The sequence below is a fragment of the Chanodichthys erythropterus genome, chromosome 20, assembly GCF_024489055.1.
Source record: "Chanodichthys erythropterus isolate Z2021 chromosome 20, ASM2448905v1, whole genome shotgun sequence".
Lineage (NCBI taxonomy): Eukaryota > Metazoa > Chordata > Actinopteri > Cypriniformes > Xenocyprididae > Chanodichthys > Chanodichthys erythropterus.
Window position 1 is genome coordinate 5704129 of NC_090240.1, and position 23846 is coordinate 5727974.

General features: G+C 36.7%; 1 protein-coding gene across 3 annotated transcripts in view; it reads left to right on the plus strand.

Annotated features, from left to right (window-relative positions):
- The window catches only part of nav1a (neuron navigator 1a), a 210735-nt gene that overhangs the window by 9390 nt on the left and 177499 nt on the right, over nucleotides 1-23846 (plus strand). Inside the window, exon 2 of one of the 3 annotated variants that reach the window (XM_067371856.1) lies at nucleotides 495-696. The gene's annotated coding sequence lies outside the window, so the exon portion shown is untranslated. Of the gene's footprint in view, nucleotides 1-494; nucleotides 697-13418; nucleotides 13464-14917; nucleotides 14971-23846 lie in introns of those variants that run through there. The other 2 variants (XM_067371858.1, XM_067371857.1) reach the window with 2 other exon arrangements.

Below are 23846 nucleotides of genomic sequence, written 5' to 3' on the forward strand. Positions count from 1 at the left end.
CATTTTTAAACACTTGCAGTCTGTATAATTCATAAACACAACTTCATTCTTTATAAATCTCTCCAACAGTGTAGCATTAGCCCGTTAGCCACGGAGCACTATCAAACTCATTCATAATCAAATGTAAACATCCAAATAAATACCAAACTTATGCGATTAGACATGCTGCATGACAAACACTGTAAAGATCCATTTTGAGGGTTATATTAGCTGTGTGAACTTTGTTTATGCAATGATAGAGTCGAGAGCTCGGGAGGGAGCGGAGAGCGTGAGGATTTAAAGGGGCTGCAGCCAAATGGGCGCATTTCTAATTATGCCTCAAAATAGGCAGTTAAAAAAATTAATTAAAAAAAAAATCTATGGGGTATTTTGAGCTGCAACTTCACAGACACATTCAGGGGACACCTTAGACTTATATTACATCTTGTAAAAAAAGGTTCGATAGCACCTTTAACCAACAAGTGGAAATTGGTTATTTTTGCATTTTTCTGCAGATTGAAAAGCAAAGTAGAAGAAACGTCATGGAATCTGATGTAGAAGCGTGCCTCTGAGTGTGTGATTGGCTGCTGGGGCCCAAGAGGCACAAATCTACGTCATCCGGTTCTGAGCGCTTCTCTTTCAGCGGTTTCTGCGTGTAATGCCGTGATGAGTTTACAATGCTCTCAATGCGGATCAAAGATCATATACGGACTGGAAGTAAGTGTGTTTCAAGTTTTTAGGGATTTATTTTACATACTCAAGTGCTCTAAACATGAACCATGAACCTTTTTATTGGTTGTTGACACTTTAATATAGGTTAATTGTAGTTTTTCTTTCATACTTCAGGAGACCTGGAAATATTAAAATACAAAATAAAGCAAATACAATTTAAGACACTGTGACTTGTGGAGTGCCACAGGGCTAAGTCTTATCACCAGCTCTTTTTTCACTACTTATGCTTCCCCTTGGTTCCAACTTTAGGGAACGTGAGGTTTCTTTTTATTGCTACGCTGGCTCGGAATAATCAAATTGCTTTAAATTCCCTGTTTGGATGAGGTTAAATGTTGGCTTTCTAAAAACTTCCTTTTTTGAATGTAGATAAAAACAGAGGTTATTGTTTTTGGTCCCTCTGTTTTTTCAGGACGATCTTGGATATCTACAACCTTTTGTTTCTCCTTATGTGAGGAATTTAGGTGTGGAGTTTGACAATTCTCTCAAGTTTAATAAACATATTAGCTCTGTGATAGGTTCTAGTTTCTTTCATTTTACTCGCTAAAATTAAATTGGAAGTTGCAATTCATGCTTTTATTACAACTAGTCTACCTTATCTGCATTCAAATCTAGTCTTAAAATATATCTAATATCTATTTTAATTGCCTTTTATACATTGTAATGTATTATTTTGTTCTTCTCTGCTTCATTTTATCTGTTATCCTATTTATCCTGTTATCCCATTTACAATATTATAGAAGATTTTGACTTATGCTGTTCTTTTGAATTTATTTCTTAAAATAATCCTGTTTATTTGTTTTTTTGTGAAAAAATATGAAACAGCACAACTGTTTTCAACACTAATAACAATAATCAGAAATGTGTCTTGAGCAGAAATTCATCATATTAGAATGATTTCTGAAGGATCATGTGACACTGAAGACTGCAGTAATGATGATGAAAATTCAGCTTTGATCACAGGAATAAATTACATTTTTAAAATACATTAAATTGCAAAATTATTTCAACATTACTATATTTTAATACATATTTCTTCAGTGCAGGATTTTAATAAACAAATAAATGACTTATTTCAAATACATAAAAAATCAGACCCCAAACTTCTGAAATGGTGTGGATAAAATATTTTATAAATTCTAAGCACTAAAAATGTACCGGGTGGCGCTGTAGAGCGTGTTTAACAAGTTTATTTCATTTGATCGTCACAGTTTTGTTTTCTGCCTCACGAATTTTGGAATTACTTGGATGAAAATGATCTTACAAAATGGAATTACTTTTGATCAAATGAATTAATGAAACCGAGTTATCATAATATCACCAACATATTGAGAAAGCACATGAAATCAAAACGCCTGTCGAATGAGGAAAGACAGCTGTCCATCACTACATTCACGACAGGTAAGCGCAGCTGTACCCACAAATGAGGCGATAAGATAACTTTTGTGATGGCAAAATGATTTTGAGACATATGCTTCCTTTAAATTTCATCGTGGGAGACATATTTACAAACAGAAAACACAAAGTGCTACTGTTAGAAGCTTAGCTTAGCATGCCGTTATGTATAATCGTTACCGTTGTGTTTCTGCAAAGTCTGCCAGCGCAGCTCGTTTTCTCACCCGAGCATGTGGATATTATTGTTTTTCTCAACATGAACATGTGAAACTATATGAAAACGATAATCATATACTGACTCGAGTGTATTATGTACGTTTTGTACGATAACTGGCGCCGTCTGCTTTATTAGCGTTTTTCTCATTCGTGCTGCTTGAGCTTAAATGCTTTTGTTCTTAATTTTTTGTTTGTTTGGTTGTTTGCACATATTGTTTAATGCTTTGAACTAAAAGAAAAGCTTAAAGGTGCCCTAGAATTAAAAATTGAATTTACCTTGGCATAGTTGAATAACAAGAGTTCAGTACATGGAAATGACATACAGTGAGTCTCAAACTCCATTGTTTCCTCCTTCTTATATAAATCTCATTTGTTTAAAAGACCTCTGAAGAACAGGCGAATCTCAACATAACACTGACTGTTACGTAACAGTCGGGATCATTAATATGTACGCCCCCAATATTTGCATATGCCAGCCCATGTTCAAGGCATTATACAAGGGCAGCCAGTATTAACGTCTGGATCTGTGAACAGCTGAATCATCAGACTAGGTAAGCAAGCAAGAACAATAGCAAAAAACGGCAGATGGAGCAATAATAACTGACATGTTCCATGATATCATGATATTTTTAGTGATATTTGTAAATTGTCTTTCTAAATGTTTCGTTAGCATGTTGCTAATGTACTGTTAAATGTGGTTAAAGTTACCATCGTTTCTTACTGTATTCATGGAGACAAGACTGTCGTTATTTTCATTTTTTAAACACTTTCAGTCTGTATAATGCATAAACACAACTTCATTCTTTATAAATCTCTTCAACAGTGTGTAATTTTAGCTTTAGCCACAGAGCACTATAAAAATAATTGAGAATCAAATGTAAACATCCAAATAAATACCAACACATTACGTGAATAGATCCATTTTGAGGGTTATATTAGCTGTGTGAACTTTGTTTATGCTGTTTAAGGCAAGCACGAGCTCTGTGGGCAGGGAGCACAAGATTTTAAAGGGGCCGCAGCCTGAATCGGCGCATATTTAATGATGCCCCAAAATAGGCAGTTAAAAAATGAATTAAAAAAAAATCGATGGGGTATTTTGAGCTGAAACTTCACAGACACATTCAGGGGACACCTTAGACTTATATTACATTTTTTAAAAAGACGTTCTACGGCACCTTTAAGATATATAACGTATGCTTGTTGTGTATATTGCTTAATTGTAAGCTTGTTCAGAAATGGTTACAAAATCTCGATGAATTAAAAAAAAAATAATGTCCTTGTTGTTTAACGTCATTTAAATATTCGAATATTCATTTTTTACAAGCCCAAATATTCAGATACAATATTTTGGAAAAATGCCCATCCCTAGTGTCAGCCTGACTAACTTCCAAACAGTGTTTTTGAAAAAATACTTACTCCACCTTTAAAAGAGTAATGATAAAGAAATGGTTAAAACCAGAGCAATTGGATTGATGTATTTCTTAATATATACGTAATGGAAAAGCTTTCCTTTTAAGAAACCAGATAGAAGATTATTTATTTATTTATTTATTTATTTTTTCAATTTGGAGGAAATTGACTGATTACATAAAACCAATTCACCAGGCTTTTCTTGAAGCATAAATGGTCTGTAAGGTAATACTTTTAAGAATTCTAAGTAGCAGCTCCCCTTGTTCTTTTGTACATAGTTGCTGTTAAAAATTAGGAAAATGCAAAACATCTGTATAACTTGAGTAGACTATTTCCATGACAAACATGATTGGTTGCGATGATGTCTTTGTACTTTGGACATTGATGTTTTTGTTTTATCGTTAACAAATGTATTTTCCTTCTGAAATGTAAAAAAATAAAATAAGAAAAGTATATATTTATTAAGTTTACATTTATATATTGGTCTTTCTTAATGGAATACTTGTCAACATTTCTGCTGAGTGACTTTGCTGACAACTTACAGTCCATTATTTTATGGTCCGTTGACATCGACAGATTGGAGTCCAGCTGCTGAAAACAAATGAAGCTGCTTTGACCTTCATATTTTGATGCTTGGGTGGGTCTGGAAATGCCAAGAGCGTGTAGGCAATGTACTACTGCTCCTCTTCAGAGTGATTAAATATCCCACCAGGCACTGCTCACACACACCCGGCTATCAGAGTATCTCTTTCTGTACCAGGATAATTACAATGTTAGAGTGATCTACTGTAGTGAGTGGGACTGGGGTTTTGAAGGGGCTATTAGCTCCAGTGAAAGCGAGGTATGTTTTCAGATACTAACTTCAAAAGGAACTTCAGAACAGTAATTTATTAGAAACATCTTCTGTAGTTTGCAGCAGACACCTGTGACACTGTAATTATGACCAATAACGAATAACTTCCAAAGCGTCAGGACAAGGCAAATACCTTACATATTAAACACATATTATTTTGAACACGTCACATGTACTTTTAGGTGTTCAAATCAAAGTTAGTACCCACAAATCAATAACACATTGGTAAATATATTGGTCATGTGCTTGATATTTCCCAATATAAGCAAAAAAATAACCACAAAAGTCCAAAATTCCCTCCTGCTGTGAAGGGCAAACCATACAACAGCTGGCTGATATGTGTTCATGTCAAATCTTCTGTAGGTCAGATGTGATGGCTAAATTCCACATCTGTCCCAGGAGTGCTGTCTGGGTCCCAGTTCATGATTTTGCCCTCCCCTCAGGGTATATTTGTTCAAGAGATTCTTGGATCTTTAAGAAAATGGATTTATGTTTCTTTATGGAGCTCATTTTTTCCTAAATCTGGAGACTGAATAAAAGCCATATAAGATATATATATATATATTACATTTTTTATATGAGTTAAGTGTTAAACATCCTGGGTGGAAAGAGGATGTTGTGATGTCATGTTTATCTAGGACTCACTGGCTCCATCTTGTGGCATCAAATGAGTTTGAGAAATGGACACAGAAGCTGTCACTCTGTTTCCACCCATGTAACTTAATTGCATAAATCTAGTAACAATTTGTGACTTAACCAGTTGTTAATTCATAAGACGAGTAAGCTCGTATAAAAACATAATTTTACTTTCATTGAGGCGAATTTCATATTACTGTCACTGGCTCAACAAATGCTCTATCATCATAAAATGAAAATCTTCCCAAAATTGCCAAAAACAAACAAACAAACAAACAAAAAAAACATTGTATGATATAGGAAGTGTATTTACAGCTATTTGGGTTATTGGGTATACTTTATACATTAGGAGCCAATGGATCCTGGCACATTCAACATTTTGTAATTTGCTGGTCTGTTGTGTAGATATATAGAGATACATCTCACAGTCTCACTGCCCACTAAAAAAATAATATTAATGAAATAAATAAACACATTCATGAATCTGCTTCTTAACACTTTACAATAATGTCAAATTTAAAGTTTTAATTTAAAGTACATTTAATGAATCATGTTTTAATAATCTATTATCATGTTTTAAAAAAGTACATTTATTTTGATGTGTTGACTAACATACTAAAGCACAGGTAAAGTACTTGATTATAATTTTAACTTTAGTGTGTTATTCAATATTACATTTAAAGTTCATATATTTAAATGTACTAAATTGCAACTTCATCATTACAAATGTGTATTAATAATAATAATAATATGTTTGCAAATAATTGCACTTAAGGTGTTAGTTCACCCTAAAATGAAAATTCATAATAACCCTCATGTCGTTCCACGTCTGTAAGACCTTACATTCTCGGAACACAAATTAAGATATTTTTGATGAAGTCTGAGAGCTTTCTGTCCCTTCGAAGGAATGACATGATTAAAGTGTTCCATGTGACTCCAGTGGCTTAAACTCAATTTTATGAAGCGATTTGAGTGCTTTGTTTGTGCAAAAAACAAAACAAACATAATTTACCACTTTATTTACAAAATAATATTATCTCACATGAATACAAAATGCATGTGTCAAGATGCGCGAGTCTGAACACAACACATATGCGTCATGAAACTCTCGTGAACGCATTGCAGATCAATCTTTTTTTTAAGTGAAGTGGTAAATTGTGTTTTTTTTTTTGCGCAAAGCACTCATGTCGCTTCATAAAATTTAAGTTAAAACCACTGGAGTCACATGGAGTATTTTAATGATGTCATTCCTACCTTTTTGTACCTTTAAAAGTGGTAGTTGCATTGGATCTCTATAGAGGGAAAGAAACCTCTCAGATTTCATAAAAAAATATCTTAATTTGTGTTCCGAAGATGAACGAAGGTCTTGCGGGTTTGGGACGACACAAGGGTGAGTAATAAAAGACAGAATTTTCATTTTTGGGTGAACTAACCCTTTAATATATGTTCAAACTATAATACATTTTCAAGTGTAAACAACATAAAATTAAGTGTCCGAAAACATTACATTAATTTACAGAAGTATATTCTTTTAAAAATATAATTTATGTAGTTTTGTGAAGTCATTTGATAGCTTTGTGTGAATAATAGATCAAAATTTAAATGGTTATTCACTGAAAGTTTTTCCCTCTGCCATATAGTCCTCCAATCTCATTAGTGCCCATTAGAACTGTGCCTGCAAACACACAAATATGCAAAGATCAATTTATTACAGACTACACGGAGGAGAGAAACACTGAAGAGCAAGCTAGTGAAAGCTAAACTGTCAACATGTTTATGGCTACTAGCTACATGAAGAATAACACTTGCAATTTAAAGGTGCAGTAAGTGATTTCTGAGAAACGCTGCTGAAAGTAGATCAGAAAGAGCAGCACAACACACTTGTAGCCAATCAGCAGTAAGGCGTGTGTCCACTCATGATGGGGAAGGAGAGAGTGAGCCAATCAGCCAATCAGTCAATCAGTTATATGTAAGCTTCTGAAATGCTTCTGGTGTGAGTTGACACAGAATAAAGGACGGAACAAAACCTTGTCGAAGCCATAACGCGCTGCAGACACATGCAGTGTAAGCAAAGGGTCAATACTTGTGTTTACACCAGCCGCGCAGTGGCTCGTTTCAGAAGCGTCTCACCACGCTGCTTCGCTAAAGATAGGCGCCTCGCCTATTTTTGACGGATGCCGCGTCGAAGCCTTGCAGTAAATACAAAATAAACGTCCAAAATCCTGTCAATTTCATAATAAACACCCTATGCAGACTCATGTGGGATAGCAAAAACACAACAATAAACAGACTTAAACTGGACAAAACAAACATTTAAAGGTGCCCTAGAATAAAAAAAATTGAATTTATATTGGCATAGTTAAATAACAAGAGTTGTGTTGGAAATGACATACAGTGAGTCTCAAACGCCATTGTTTCCTCCTTCTTATATAAATCTCATTTGTTTAAAAGACCTCAACATAACATCTCAACATAACACCGACTGTTACGTAACAGTCGGGATCATTAATATGTACGCCCCCAATATTTGCATATGCCAGCTCATGTTCCAGCATTAGACAAGGGCAGAATGCCTGGATGTGCACAGCTGAATCGTCAGACTCGGTAAGCAAGCAATAGCGAAAAATGGCAGATGGAGCAATAATAACTGACATGATCCATGATATCATGATATTTTTAGTGATATTTGTAAATTGTCTTTCTAAATGTTTGGTTAGCATGTTGCTAATGTACTGTTAAATGTGGTTAAAGTTACCATCGTTTCTTACTGTATTCACGGAGACAAGACTGTTGTTATTTTCATTTTTTAAACACTTGCAGTCTGTATAATTCATAAACACAACTTCATTCTTTATAAATCTCTCCAACAGTGTGTAATGTTAGCTTTAGTCACGGAGCAAAACCTCAAAATCATTCAGAATCAAACGTAAACACCTAAATAAATAAAATACTCACATAATCTGACGCATGCATGCAGTATGCATGACGAACACTTTGTAAAGATCCATTTTGAGGGTTATATTAGCTGTGTGAACTTTGTTTATGCTGTTCAAGGCAAGCACGAGCTCCGGGGGCAGGGGAGCACGAGATTTAAAGGGGCTACAACCTATATATCGGTGCATAGTTAATGATGCCCCAAAATAGGCAGTTAAAAAATGAATTAAAAAAAAAATTAATCTATGGGGTATTTTGAGCTGAAACTTCACAGAAACATTCAGGGGACACCTTAGACTTATATTACATCTTGTAAAAAAACGTTCGATGGCACCTTTAACTTACCCATGTTAGAAAACAAAAAATTTTAGAAAAACAAATTGCCTAGGATAGGCAAATCGTGTGGTCTCACGAATCCTGTCGCTTTGCTCCTAAAATGCTCCTGGTGTGAGTTGGCACTGCCTAGAGGACGAAACAAAAACCTCGCCAGAGCCGTGATGTGCAGTGTAAACAAGGCTTTAGGCAGTATTTTAGCGAATGTGCATTTCTTCCTGTTAAAAAAAGTTGCATCGTATATGACGTAAGCGAGCTCCGGCCCGAAACGTTAAGTGCAATATGAATTCAGGCCAGCGGGGGAGGGGGGAGAGGGAGTGGGGAGGGGGGACAATCGCGCTTAGGCTCGGTTTAAGGCAACTGTGCCTAGTGTGAGTACATCATTAGACACAGCACATGAATTTTTAGTGCCGTGATATTTAAATGACGTTTGTTTTCAGCCGCCACATTTTTCAACGTATGATCATTCATAGGACAGGTTTGCCAGCGTACAAATGTTTGATAAATCACATGTGAACCCTGTCGTAAAACGGATCTGTGCTCATTTCTACGTTAGATTGATAAATGAGGCCCACTGTGTTTTCAGTGTGTTGGCCAAGTATTTATAACTGAATCTAGCTGTTTGAATGCATTAAAGGGGTCATGAACTGCATTGTTTTATTGTTTTATAATGTTTCCTGGGGTGCACTTATAATGTTAGTATGCATTTTAGATCCAAAATTGTCATAATTTATAAATAAAAGACATTTTCCCTACACTGATTTTAGCTCTCTGGTTTGAACGCTCTCTTTTAAGGGGCATGTCTGCTGTGAGACTTCAATGTAAATGCCCACTGCTGTGATTGGCTAACTTTCCATTTGAAATAGCCAAGTATATTACTCTCTCTTTTAGAGCGTTTTTTAACTATAACAGCTCTCAAGGTTAACTAATCATGAAAAGTGTTGCATTACATTTATATCTATGGCATTATAATTAGATAGTGGCATGAAAGGTTGCAGTGATGAACATTGTAGCCAATCACAGACATGTTGAGCGCATAAAAGCAATGATCTCGTCATTGCAACTCAATTTCTTTACACTAAAAAATGCTTTCATCTTCAATAACTGTGCAAACGCGATATAACTAAGAGACGGGTTACACGGGTTTGATTTGACACACACAGACAAGGAACATCTGACTGTACATGAATCATTACATTTCCGATCAGGCATTAGATTTAACACAGTTACTTACATGTTGCATTACTGTTGAATCGAGGCACAGCACAATATTTTGTAATCCTCAATGGCATGTTTATTGCTTGGTAGCTCGATCTGGTTTAGCACTACGTAGGCCTATGTTACTTAGGCTACCTATTCGATCAAATGTCATGAGTGAATCAGTGGGCGGGGCTAAACAGGCAGTGACGAAGTAGGTGTTGATCTTCTTCTGCAGAGGAGGTGCTTGCTGCCCTTTGACATCATAGATCCCCACTTTGTAAAACTGGGTCTGGTGTCAATAAAAGCTTTTATTGGACTAACAAGGAACTTTTCAGTTCTGAAACTTACAGGATATTCTTATACACTGTGTGCAGAATTATTAGGCAAGTGTGTTTTCTGATCATATTTTTTTTCCAAGCACATTGTACCAATTCCAATCCACATCAATCTTAATAACTACTAATATAGTTTTTAATCATTTATAAGTGATATATAATTGTCAATGAAGGCTGGAAATGAAAAATGCCTTATATTCAGGTGTGCAGATTAGGCAGGTTTTCTTTTACAGGCAAAATGAGCCAAAAAAGAGATTTAACTCAGACTGAAAAGTCAAAAATTATTAAATACTCATGAGAAGGACGCAATAATACTGCAATACTAGAAATTGCAAAGTTAAAGGTACAATTTGTGATATTTCTTTCCGCTAGAGGTCGCTAGAAGCCTATTCAAAACAAAGGCGTAGATTGATGACGCCAAGTTTTAGAACGGAAACTTGGGACACGTGGTCTCCATCTTAACGGATGGTGCAAAATAATAGGGAATGGAGTTTGGAAGAACTCATGTTCGTGGATGCGATTATTAACGTTACTGTAGTATGAAGCAGAGCAGGACCGAGTGTTGCGGGAGCTGAACGAGGAGCTGGAGCGATTGATCAACACGCCTCACGAGCAGCGGGACTTTTATTATGACACAGTCGCCGGCGCCGCTTCCGCTTTTCCGGTCATGAGTTTATGGGAGCTGTCCTTGTCGACAGAACCAGCGGCAGATGGTAAACAGTAATTATGTTCCATAAATAAGTAACACAATACACCATAAAACGTGCAAGAAGTAAATAAGGAACTGCTTGAAACAAGTTAGTGGTTTGCTAGACACTATTCCGCATTTGTCCACGGCACTGTTGTCATGTGGTTTCTACGTCAGTAAAGGCAGTAAAGGTGCGTTCACGCGGCCTCGTAATTCCTGTAGTTACGAGATTCCTGCTTGTAAAAAGCATTCACGTCCTCGTAGAGCTCGTAATTACAGCTTGTAAGCTGGGAGTTTTCTGAAAGCTACCAGATGTACCACGTGGCCACTTTACCACCTGACCGCTGTAGATTCATTTAGGCATTGATTGTGGTGCCATGGAAACGCATAATTCCCAGTCCAAGGACCAAAAGGACGTGAACAGCTCCGAATATAATGTCACGTATTGTCATTTCATTGCCTTGATGCCTTCCTACCTTGAAATGTGTCCTCAGAAGGCAGCATTTTCCAGTTTTCGGACGCAGCCAACGTTTAGAATGGGAATTTTCTCATGATTTACAATTAGTTGAAAAGATTAGAGCTATTGTTAGTAATCAGCTGGACAAAATATATAACACTAGCCTAGTGGTTTTTGGATATTTTACTGCAAAAGTGTTACATATTGTACCTTTAAAGCAAGGGACAGCAAAATGCTCATTGGGTCAGCGGGGTCATACAAAAACAGGTGGAAAAGAAAAGACACATGTTAACTGCAAAATAATTAAGAATTAAGGTGAAGAATTAAGTGTGAAACCATCAGGAACCCTTTAGTCTCCAGCGCCACCATTTTTCAGAACTGCAACCTACCCGGAGTCTCCAGAAGTGCGAGGTATCAGGATCTCAGAGACTTAGGTTAGCCAAAGAATCCTAAAAAATGACCCGCTCTTAATAAGAATCACAAGCTGAAGTGTTATAAAATACATGAAGACTGGGTTTTTATAGGCCTTATAGACAGACAGATTGAGAGTGACTCCTGAAGGACCAGCACCACATCCTCTTGTACCACTGTTTGAAGAATTTATCTTCCAGAATCTGGCAGTATGTTTTGGAAGATCATTTAGTCCATCTCTGCAAGACGGACATTTCAGGATAAGAGATGGACTAAAAGTGAACTCCCACACCTTACTGCCAGATTCTGGAAGATAAATTCTTCAAACAGTGGTACAAGAGGATGTGGGTCATATTTTAGGATTCTTTAGCTAAACTAAGTCTCTGAGATCCTGACACCTTGCACTTCTGGAGACTCCAGGTAGGTTGCAGTTCTGGAAAATGGTGGCGCTGGAGACTAAAGGGTTCCTGATGGTTTCACACTTAATTCTTCACCTTAATTCTTAATTATTTTGCAGTTAACATGTGTCTTTTCTTTTCCACCTGTTTTTGTATGACCCCGCTGACCCAATGAGCATTTTGCTGTCCCTTGGTCATGCTTTAACTTCGCAATTTCTAGTATTGCATCCTTCTCATGAGCATTTAATAATTTTTGACTTTTCAGTCTGAGTTAAATCTCTTTTTTGGCTCATTTTATCTGTAAAAGAAAACCTGCCTAATAATTCTGCACACCTAGATTTGAATTGGTAAAATGTGCTTGGAAAAAAAAATATGATCAGAAAATCAACTTGCCTAATAATTCTGCACACAGTGTAGTATGATGACCTCTTATGTCAAAATTTGATTTCCCAGTTCATCAGCCCTTTAACAACTCTAAAAACCTCTCTGTAGACTCTACAAAGTGCTAGCTTAGCCTTATACATAAAGAGCATAAAGATTTTTTTAATTAGTGAAAGTGTGCTTGTTGGAGAGATTTATTAGCGTGCGAGTTTATGCCGAGTGTGCAGGATGACATGATGTGTGTTACCGCAGCTGTGACCTGCTTTCTCCTGAACCTGGTCTGCGCATCCACCATAGTAAACAGAGCGCAACTGTACTAATCCTGAGCATTACAATAATTGATTGCTGTTGATGATTATTGCCCATGGATGTGGCATATGGGCGAAACAAATGTCTGAAATCATTCATTTTATTTGAATTACACTTTCAAATATGAGTCAGTGTTTGTGTGAAATCCCCTTATGACAAAAATCCCATTTCATTTCCTTCAGTCAATCCTTTCCTTATTTGCATGTCATTTGCATAATGCTGCAAAACAATTGAAAGCACTTGACAAAGATCCGTATAATCATCTCATACCAACTTTGCTTTGTACTGCCTCCTTAATCTGTCTGTCTCTCTCTTGTTATCTACTCATTTGTGTCCGCTCAGAAAAGGCCCCTGCACACAGATGGCCGTGTTCGCTTCATCATTAGCGGGCTGTAAAACGAAGCGGGGGCCCCTTACAAAGGCCCGGGGTGACACTGGCACAGGCGCTCCATTGTGGCGGCGTCTGTCGGGCTTCCCCTAATAGTGCTGGCACAAAGCGTGCCTGGGGGCGACAAGTAGTTTGGCTTCGCCCCACTTTACCCCCAACACACACACACTGTGCCCCACCCATTGCACTGCACACTCTCATATGGGAATGTGTGTAATCTGTGCACAAGCCACTCTATAGGCCTTGTGTAAGAGCCTTATGGTGCTACGCAACAGATATTTCAGTGTGTTCATTTGTGTAAGTGTGAGTGCGTCCTTCATTTGAAGAGCTTCTGCTTCCACACACACTCCAGAGGAGAGTGAAACACACACAGGTTGAACAGCTCTGCAGTAAAAGGACAGTCTTCATGCTGTGAGTAGCTCCTTATTGATTCTCAAATCTCCATAGACAGTCGGATGAGTTTGTGGTTTGATAGCAGGCTTTGGATATATACGTTGCATTCTTTTTTTAAGATATGTTTTCGTGTATTTCCTTACAGCTGTTTCAGCTTGATCTGAAATCAGTCAGCTTAGCTACTGTTTTTTCTTTCAGAGCTCATTCAGTTTTTATCCATTAGATATTTGTGATGGCTGAACGTGTGCTGTGCATGATTACTATGATTTATGAAAAGAAATCATGGTACCATAGTATTCTTTGAGGTTCACTACCATTAAAAAAACTGTAATATTATAAAATGTTACTATTTCAAATAACTGTTTTCTATTTGAATATATTATAAAATGTATTTTTTTACAAAATGTAACATTTTCAGCATCATTACTCCAGACTTCAGTGTCACATTATCCTTCAGAAATCATTCTAATATGATGATTTGATGCTCAAGAAACATTATTATTATCAGTGTTAAAAACAGTTGTGCTGCTTCATATTTCTGTGGAAACTATGTGCCAATATTCGGTAAAACAATATATCACGATAATGAAAATGCACAATATTGTTATCGTGGGGACTTCAAAATACAGTGAATAATTATTACAAATTATTCAAATTTGTATAATACATTTTAAGAATATTTTCCCCATCAACTGTATAAAAATCCACAACACCGCTGCATGCTGCATCAAAAGGATGTGTAAACAAGCCCAATGTGTATTAGAAGCACATGGCAGAATGAGTAAAGGAAACCCACTGAATGAAAGTGCGCGTTTACTCTCTGACAGCAGAGGGCGCTGATGGAACAGCAGAAATGCAGCGGTTACCCCGGAAACCCCGTAAACAAAGCAGCTGCACTACTGAACATTATTTAAAATGCTTCAAATAGCCATTCAGTTTTTGTATTCACATTGTTGTTCATCACAGCACCAAATACTTAAGACTTAATAGGCTAATTATTTTCAAACTTAAAAATGTTTATATTTTAATCTGGACTACAACATGCCCGGTACTCATTCTTAAAGTATTAGTTCACTTTCAAATAAAATTTTTCTGATAAAAAGCTTACGCTGTATGTCCTATGCCTTCCCTATTCTGCTTAAGGAAAAAACGGAACTGGCGATGCGTTCGTTCCCTAAGTTGAATAAGGAAGGCACATGACATACAGCGTGAGCTTTTTGAAGAATACGAAAGTGCGGTTTTGGCTGAACCACTTGGAAGGCGATCATCTGTTTATATAAAGCATATACATATTTACATTTTTTTCGAAAATGACCGATCGTTTCGCTAGATAAGACCGTTATTCCTCGTCTGGTATCGTTTAAAGCCCTTTGAAGCTGCACTGAAACTGTCATTTTGACCTTCAACCGTTTGGAGGCCATTGAAGTCCACTATAAGGAGAACAATCCTGGAATGTTTTCATCAAAAACCTTAATTTCTTTTCGACTGAAAAAAGAAGGACATGGACATGTTGGATGACATTGGGGTGAGTAAATTATCAGGAAAATTGTATTTGAAAGTGAACTAATCCTTTAATCTTGGTTAATACATTAACAAATGTTAAATAATGAGACCTTACTGTAAAGTGTAACCTGAACATTTTATTTTATTTTTGTGTGTGTGTGTATTGCACTATTGCATTTAAATGTTTAAAAAAAATTTTGTTATCAGAAAAAGAGTTCTTAAACCTGTTGACACCACTTGTTTGCAACTTATTTAAATATCATGATAATACCTTATACCGTGATAAAAGCTTCAGCAGTTATCGCAACATGACAATTTAAAACCGTAACATGCCTAGTGGAAACGTGATACATTTTTTCAAGATTATTTGATGAAAAGAAAGTTCAAATGTATGGCACTCATTTGAAATATAATAAATATTTTTAAACATTATTAATAACTTTACTGTCACCTTATTGAAATAAAAGTAAATTAAAAAAAACGTAATTAAATCTTACTTAGTCCATACTTTTGAATGGTATAGTCTAGGTAACACGGCGACAAGTAACTGTCTTTATGAGTCATTTGAGTCTTTCACTGAGTGGTGGCTGCTGCTAACATATAAAACAAACTGAAATAGTAATGCAGGACTGAATGTAATTGTTTAATAACAATTTAACAAGTTATATAATAATGCATCATTATTGCTTAGTTAAAATATGGACAATTCACCATTTAAAACATGCCATAAGGTAGGGCTGGGCAATATGGGCAAAAAATTATATCTCTGTTTTTTGGGCTGAATGGTGATGTACAGTATAATCTTAGTATTTTCTACATTTTTGAATTATGAAAAAAAAAAAAAAAAAAAAAACTTTATTTAATTTAAAGCTGCAGTCCACAACTTTTTTGGTGTTTAAAAATAATAAAAATGATATAATGAGAATATACAACTTGAATCCATTTTCCAAAACGTGTTTTTGTCTTATCATGAATCATTATGGTACACTTCGCCATAGACTTACATGAAGAAAAGTAGCTCCGGCTAGAATGTTCCTCCGCAAGATGCGTGCAGTGCTGTTTATTAACCGCTAGAGGGCTAAAAATCGTGGACAGCAGATTTAAAAAAAATGTTATATCACATCCTGCCAAATACTGTCCTACAAACAATGTTCATATTGAAGCAAGGCTATGAAAACAAACACAGTGAATGTATCTGTCTATGCTATATTTTATGTGCAATAAAGTGGTCAAATCACATTACTGATTCTAACATTGTACCATTACAATCTGAAAACAAAATAATGCTTTTTAAAGCAGAAGTTAAATTCACTAAACTAAAAATGAAAATAAAAACAAAAGCACAGACTAATTATTAGGCTATTTTGATTACCCTACAATAGTCACTTTACAGTTTGGCCTATTGCTACCATAAAAAAACACACTTACTTGTAGGTTTGAAATTCTACATATTATGTTCACCAACAACAATTTATATTCAACAAGAATATTTTAGCAAAATGTATATTTTAGTCAGAATTATAGAGTGATGGAACTATGACGTCACTTTGTAGGCTAATTGGCTTTCCCATTGGCTTTTGGATTATCGCAAAACATAAGTTCTCTGATCAACAAAAGTTTATGATATTTGCACGTTTTGTCCATCAAGATAATTTTCAAAGATGAACACAACTTTTATGAATTTTGAAGCCTAAATGCAATCGGCAGAAGTCGATAAGCGAACTACACCACGGTCGAATGATTTCAACATCACCACCACTAAGCTTCTGACAACTCTTTCAGTCTTTATCTAAAGACATTTTCCCTGAAATTTTGAATTAGTATAGTTTGTAAGAGTGCAGTTATGAGCATAACTAGACTGTTAACGTGGACTGAGCGATCAGGCGGCTCTATTTGCTTTTGAATTGTTCTCTGCGCAGCGCCACTTCAAGTCGAACACACCTGAAAGCTGTACATCCATTACATCCACACTAACATCCATTTCAATGTTTCAACCACTAGGGGGCGATGATCTCTGTGAACCCATGAACCAGTGTCTATAAGTTTTCTAAACGTGTAGACATTTTTATTGACACTTTTGTATAAAAAAAGAGTTTTGAGTCTCTTATTGGCCTGATTAACCAAGTTCCCCACAAAACAACCCTGCAATTTAAAGGATTAGTTCACTTTCAAATAAAATTTTCCTGATAATTTACTCACCCCCATTTCATCCAACATGTTCATATCTTTCTTTCTTCAGTCGAAACAAAATTAAGGTTTTTGATGAAAACATTCCAGGATTATTCTCCTTATAGTGGACTTCAATGGACTCCACTGTTGAAGGTCAAAATTAGTTTCAGTGCCGCTTCAAAGGGCTTTAAACGATACCAGATGAGGAATAAGGGTCTTATCTAGTGAAACGATCATCCATTTTCGAAAAAAATATATTTATATAAACAAATGATCGTCTTCCAAGTGGTTCCGCCAAAACCACACTTTTGTATTCTTCAAAAAACGTACACTGTATGTCCTGCGCCTTCCCTATTCTACTTATGGACAAAATGGAACTGGCACTGCGTTCATTCCGTAAGTTGAATAGGGAAGGCGTAGGACATACAGCGTAACCTTTAAAGGTGGAAATACTTTCAATGCCCGGAAGAAACCGATCCTACAGTGCTGCAATGGACAATTTATTATGAGAGATGAGTTTCAGTCGATTGCAATGTGAGAGGATGCTCTTCCCACAAGCAGAAATGTTTCTGATGTTACTGAACTTTCAGCACACTTCTCTCTGTTTAAAGGCACCCAATACTTCTGCTGTTGAATGTACTGATGAATGAGCTGGAGTGCTGATTTTCATCTGTCATCTTGTGTTCTCCTGCTGTGTGTGTTCATTGTATGAAATTCATTATGGATTCATCGCTGATGCTCCCATGACAGGAGGTGCCAGATTTGTAAGAGCTTCATGCCATGCAGTGAATTAGTCACTGCCATTGCTTTTGATCAGCTTTGTGTCACTTAATGGATTGCCTCTTTTAAAAAGGAAGCTTAGCTAATGTCTTATCTATAAACTATTAATGAGTAAAATCATGTTTACCATCAAAGATTAGAGTGTTATATGTTTTTTTCAAGCTTGACAAGGTTAGTCAAGCCTAATATATTCATATATCAAATAAAATAGACAGAAGAACAGTGTTTATAGTTTCTAATGACAGAGGTTTATAAACTTTGCTTCTACATTTATATATGAAATACATTAAAATGAGCTAAACCAACACAAACTTAATTTCTTTATGTTCACTCCACTGGCATTTAGAAAACGGCAGTTAATTTAATATTTTTTGGCAGACTACATGACTCATTAGTTCAAAGTAAGTGTTATTTTATGTGTTTTTGAGGTAGTAGTTATTTGACACAAGAATGGAAATGTATTATATTTCAACAAAACATTATTTGTTTAACCCTTGTGCGGTCTTCATTTGGGGTGTACACTCAGGGTCTTTACGGTCTCCAGAGACCCCAGGCAACAAAATGTAATTTTTAAAACAAAATAATTGTTAAAAAAAAAAAAAAAAAAATGTCATTTTACTCTGTTTATTAATGTTTTTACTCCACATTTGTGCCGTTTTTGGAGGATTTATCACATTTTCATAAATTCATCCTCAAAATCAACATTATTGATAAACTTTTTTTCAGTACAAAAAAAAAAAAAAAAATGCTAAACTTTGACAAAAAGTAATTTTTATTGTCATAATTGTGATTTCATAATATGTAAATATAAATCCAACTGAAAAATACTTGTGAAAAGATGTCTTTCCATTAGTCAAATAGCACATAACAAATAGTGGAGCTCCGCAGCCATCTACTGGTACAAGTGATTTTTTTTTTTTTTTTTTTTACTTTTAAAACTGCATTTTCCAAAAGACGGGCAAAAATTTTACACTAAACCATGTCAAATTATCCATGTTATCTCCATGAATGAAAGTTAGAAATGTGGGTCTTTCATAAAGTCAATTTTACATAAAAAGCTGTTTTTTGTAAAAACCTATTCAACAAAATATTTATTTATTTATATAAATTTAAAAAATCTGATAAATCCTCCAAAAACTATACAAATATTTCATTTGTAGATCTAGACAGTGTTAACCACTGTACAAAGTTCCATGTCATTTGGACAAAGACAACAAAAGACCCTAAAAAGTTCAAAAAGACCCCAAAGACCCTATAAGGGTTAATTGGACTTGTTTTACAACAAAAGTGTAATAATGTTCACTGAACTTTATTTTTTTTAAGAACATTTTAGTTTGATGTTCTTCTGTTCAGAATATCCCAACATTTTATTGGGATATGTATTTTACTAATTTACCTTGAGACGATGACACTTGCCATTTTCAGCACTTAAAGATGATTTTTTTTAACCATCCTCAGTCAATGGGTGTGCAGTTCCACTCTTGTCTTGTAGAGGGCAACAAAGAGACCAAAACAAACGTCTTTATCATGTTTCATTATTTCTGCCCCGTTTAAATGTTAGATGAGCATTTCATGTTATTTTTCTCTATATATCCAATGTACCCCCTAGCTCTAGCAGTCCTGTGTTTATTTTCTACACAAGACGTGCTATTCTCTCCCTGAATCCCAGGAATGGCACCGTAAATTATAGTCAGACAGCTGTCAGCGAGATAGATGTTGTTTACTGGCTTTGCTCAACTCCACACAGACCACAAATGTGTACAGTATCTGTATATGTTTGTTAATTTAAATAGATGTACAGCTCCCATTGCCCTGTTGTGTTTCTGAGTACATCAAATTGTCTGTTAATGCATTTTTTATTCTGATGACCAAACACTTTGAGCCATTCGGTCAATTTGATCCATTTTATCAGGATCAGTTACTCATCTGCTGAGTCACCCTAGCACTTTCTGGGATAAATTGGTCTCGGGTGATATTGCCTGTAAAATAATCCTGTGGCCAAGAGTGAGGGCCGCAACAAAGGTTAAATCGCAGAGGATTCAGCTAGTGACCTTCCCAATCTGTTCAAAACAAAGGAATATGTCAGCATTTCATTTATTCTGTAGACTTGTATGTCTTACTGCATAATAATAATATTACTCATGCTGGTCTGATTCATCAGTGACAACTGAATCACCCCCTCCAATGATGAAGAACTCATAGCTAAATGTGATGTGTTTATGAGTTCATCATTTTAATCCATCATTGACTATGGAGAATTGTGTAATGCCTTGTGCTTTAATTTATCCTCTCGTTTATATTGGGTAAAATATATTAAAGGGGTCATGGACTGCGTTGTTTTATTATTTTATTGATGTTTCCTGGGGTGCACTTATAATGTTATGTAACACAGTTCGTAGATACGGGAAGAAGGAGGCGGGAACCGGCGAACGTTGAAACAAACTTTAATATAAAATAAACAAAGAACAAAATGAAAGTAATGCCGGCAGACCCTCGCGGACACACAAACATAATAAAACATAATGTAAAGTCCAGGCCTGGTCCTCTCTTGTCCTTCACTGTCGTCGCTCCTCCATGAGAGACTCAAGGCCGGTGCACCTCCCAGGTGATGCTCATTATCACTTGCGTCACCGGCCTCGTGCCGTTCCCTCATGGCTCTCGCCCGCCCTGCTCGTCACATACCCCCATCCCCCCTCGCAGGCCGGGGGGTACTCCCGCGACTGCGCTTATTACTGGCGGCCGGCGATAGCTCCTCCGGTTGAGGGCAGCCGGCAGCGAGTCCACCGTCCCCTGCTCCTCCCCTTCATGGCGGACGGTAGCAGGCTCCGGGCCCACGGTGGACGACGGCACTCCTCCGCTCCCTTCAGGACGGCAGCCACCCCACCTCGTCCCAGGAGCACGGCATCCGGGTCTCCTTCACACCTTTCACAAGGCTCCAGTACCACTGCCCCGGGCAGCCTCTCGCGGTCTTCACTCCCGCGCTGCCCGAACTCCGCAGCACCGCGATCCCCCTCAGCAGCGAGGGCTCTCCGACAGCATGTCCCTCCTTCCTCCCGGGTTTCGGCACCAATGTAACACAGTTCGTTAATATGGGAAGAAGGAGGCGGGAACCGGTGAATGTTGAAACAAACTGTAATATAAAATAAACAAAGAACAAAACGAAAGTAATGCCGGCAGACCCTCGCGGACGTCTGCCGGCCACACAAACATAATAAAACATAACGTAAAGTCCAGGCCTGGTCCTCTCTCATCCTTCACTGTCATCGCTCCTCCTTTTATGCTCCCGGAGCTCCACCGTGAGAGACTCGAGGCTGGTGCTGATAAACTTGCGCTGTTTGATTGACAGCTCCAGCGAATGTAAAGGGAGCGTTCTTTGATTGGTTTCTATATATAATTTAATCACCATTTAAATGACAGATTATTTTTATCCTACTAAGAGAAACAACGTGAAGTTGACCAGTTTAGTCACTGGTTTGATTTACTGACACATAGGCAAAGAACAAGACTGTAAATGAATCATTAAATATCAGATCAGGCATTAGAATTAACACAGTTACTGACATGTTGTTGCATTACTGTCAAGTCCATATCGTAAAGGTCTGTCTGCAAAGCCTGCGTCAAAATGCGATTGATTTACCAAAGAATCCACAGTAAAATGTACCGAATATAAATAAATAAAGCTCAACTGAGACATTCACATTGTTGAAAATAAATAACCATATTTCTAGCATTAGGACCCTTTGAAAGGTAATGTTATTTTTAGTCTTGTATCGCTCTTCTCTCCTCGTCATCTCACTAACACGCCAGTGGTCGGGGGTTAACACTGCAATGATGAAGAAGGCATTGATTTCTTCTGCGGAGGCGGTGTTTCAGCTATAAGCACATTCCAGGATCAGTCGTTCGCTGGGCCTGGTGTCAATAAAAGCTTTTATTGGACTAAAAAGTTTTCAGTTCTGAAACTTACAGGATATTCTTAGTGCACAAAAATATTGTATAGGCTATACATGGTTGATAATCACAGATAGTATTGTGTTGCCATACAGCACCATTCATACTGTAAATGTACACTGGAAGTGAATGGGGACTGGGGCTGTTTACCTCTAAAATTGACAAAAACAACCCATGGCTCATTGGAAAAATATGCCTCTACCTACATTTTTGTAAAACTCCAAAAACGAATAATACCAATACATATAGTTCACTGCAGTTTCCAGCTCAAATGAACACTACTGGCAGTAAAACACTAACAACATTTATTCCTTTTCACAAAAAATATGATTATTAATTATGATTATTAATAACTATTCATTTTGGCATGGTTCCTTGCACAATACTATGTTATGATCTTAAAACACTTACTGTTGAAAATCCTTATGACACTGTTGATGTCATTGAAGCCCTGCCCACTGCTGACAGCTGCACCCTGTTGTGATTCCAATTAGTGGCCTTAAAGAAGGGTTGCTTTAGTTGAGCGGTTTACTCTCTGTTCTTGTCTGCTGCTCTGGATTTTTCATATGGTGTTGTGGCTGTGTACAAATGTAAGTTATCATAATTTTATGGTTTGGATTGTTATGGAATTGATTGTTGATTTAACTTGTCTTTGTTTATCCATATTCTTTATGTATTTAAGTTTAGAAACCAATCTGATGCACCTAATGACTTATGTACTGGCATTGTTGAAAATAAAACTTTAAATAGATGTTTCCTCAAGGTATTTTGTTGTGATGTTCCCCCTGTGAATATGCAGTATTCTAAGCGACTTTTACACTTACCATAGTGCATAAAACATTTTGACATGTGCATCACATGATCAGCTCTATATGTATGGCTTTTCAGACATCGTAGACTTGCTCAGTAGCGCATCGGTTAGGGTTAGGGTAGGTGGTACGTTATTTTCAATTGTGATAGAGCATTAACCTTTTAGCGCCACTCACTGGACATTTCATTTCCAAACTGCTGCGATGCTTTGCTGTTCATCTGAATCATAAAACTGAATGCACTTTTAGTACTCTTCATTTCACATTGAAAGTGTCACAAAACATGCAAGAAACCACAAAATATCATTTTGCAGAACTATCACTAAAGGCACATTTTTGCTTATTCATCCAGTAGAGCATTTCTGAGGTTAGGCACTGATGTTGGACGAGAAGGCCTGGCTCACATCTCCATTCCAAACATTTTTAAAATGTTTGTAAATATTATTTTTTACAATAGTTTTATAGGGCCCTGATGGCTCCCCTCTAATATATATGAACAAAAGTATTGGACACACTGCTCCACAAATGAGACTGAGAGCAGAAATGTCATTTTTGGGAGTACTTTTTCTTTAAACGTCAAATCCAAATGGTTTCTCAATAGTGTCCTTTGCTAACCTCTGAATATAACCAGGACCGTTACAACAGCGTCATTAAGCACTGTTGTGATTTTATATTTTTGTAACCTTTAGTCTCTTTAAGTGAGCATGTTGATAATGTATAAGTCTCACAGCTAGCAGTGACGGCCCACTGCTCTGTAAACCTTCATCACCCACTGCTTTAATTAGTGTTTCCTGCACCCTATTCAGAGCACATCTTAACGAAACTGAGAAGATGCCTGTTTACAAGCACAGCTGTGTCTCTACAAAGCCTTCCTGCAGTCCTCATTAAAACATCCCCTCTGTCGCTAACAGCTAGTTAGCATTGACTGGGTTTTACTCCCAGTCCCCATTAAATGGGCCTAAATTACTGTTATTCACCACTTTTAAAAAGTCTTGTCTTATTTTAGCACCTTTTACTTGATTCTGATGCAGAATTACAGTGATTGAAGCGGATATTTTAAGTATGTCAAAATGAAGGGGCTGTTGGTTGTATGCTATGCACCCCGGGGGTTAATTCTTCCTTATTTGTTAGACCAGTGTCAAAGCTAATGAGGCAATATGTTGCTCAATGTACTCTCAAGATGAGGTTATTG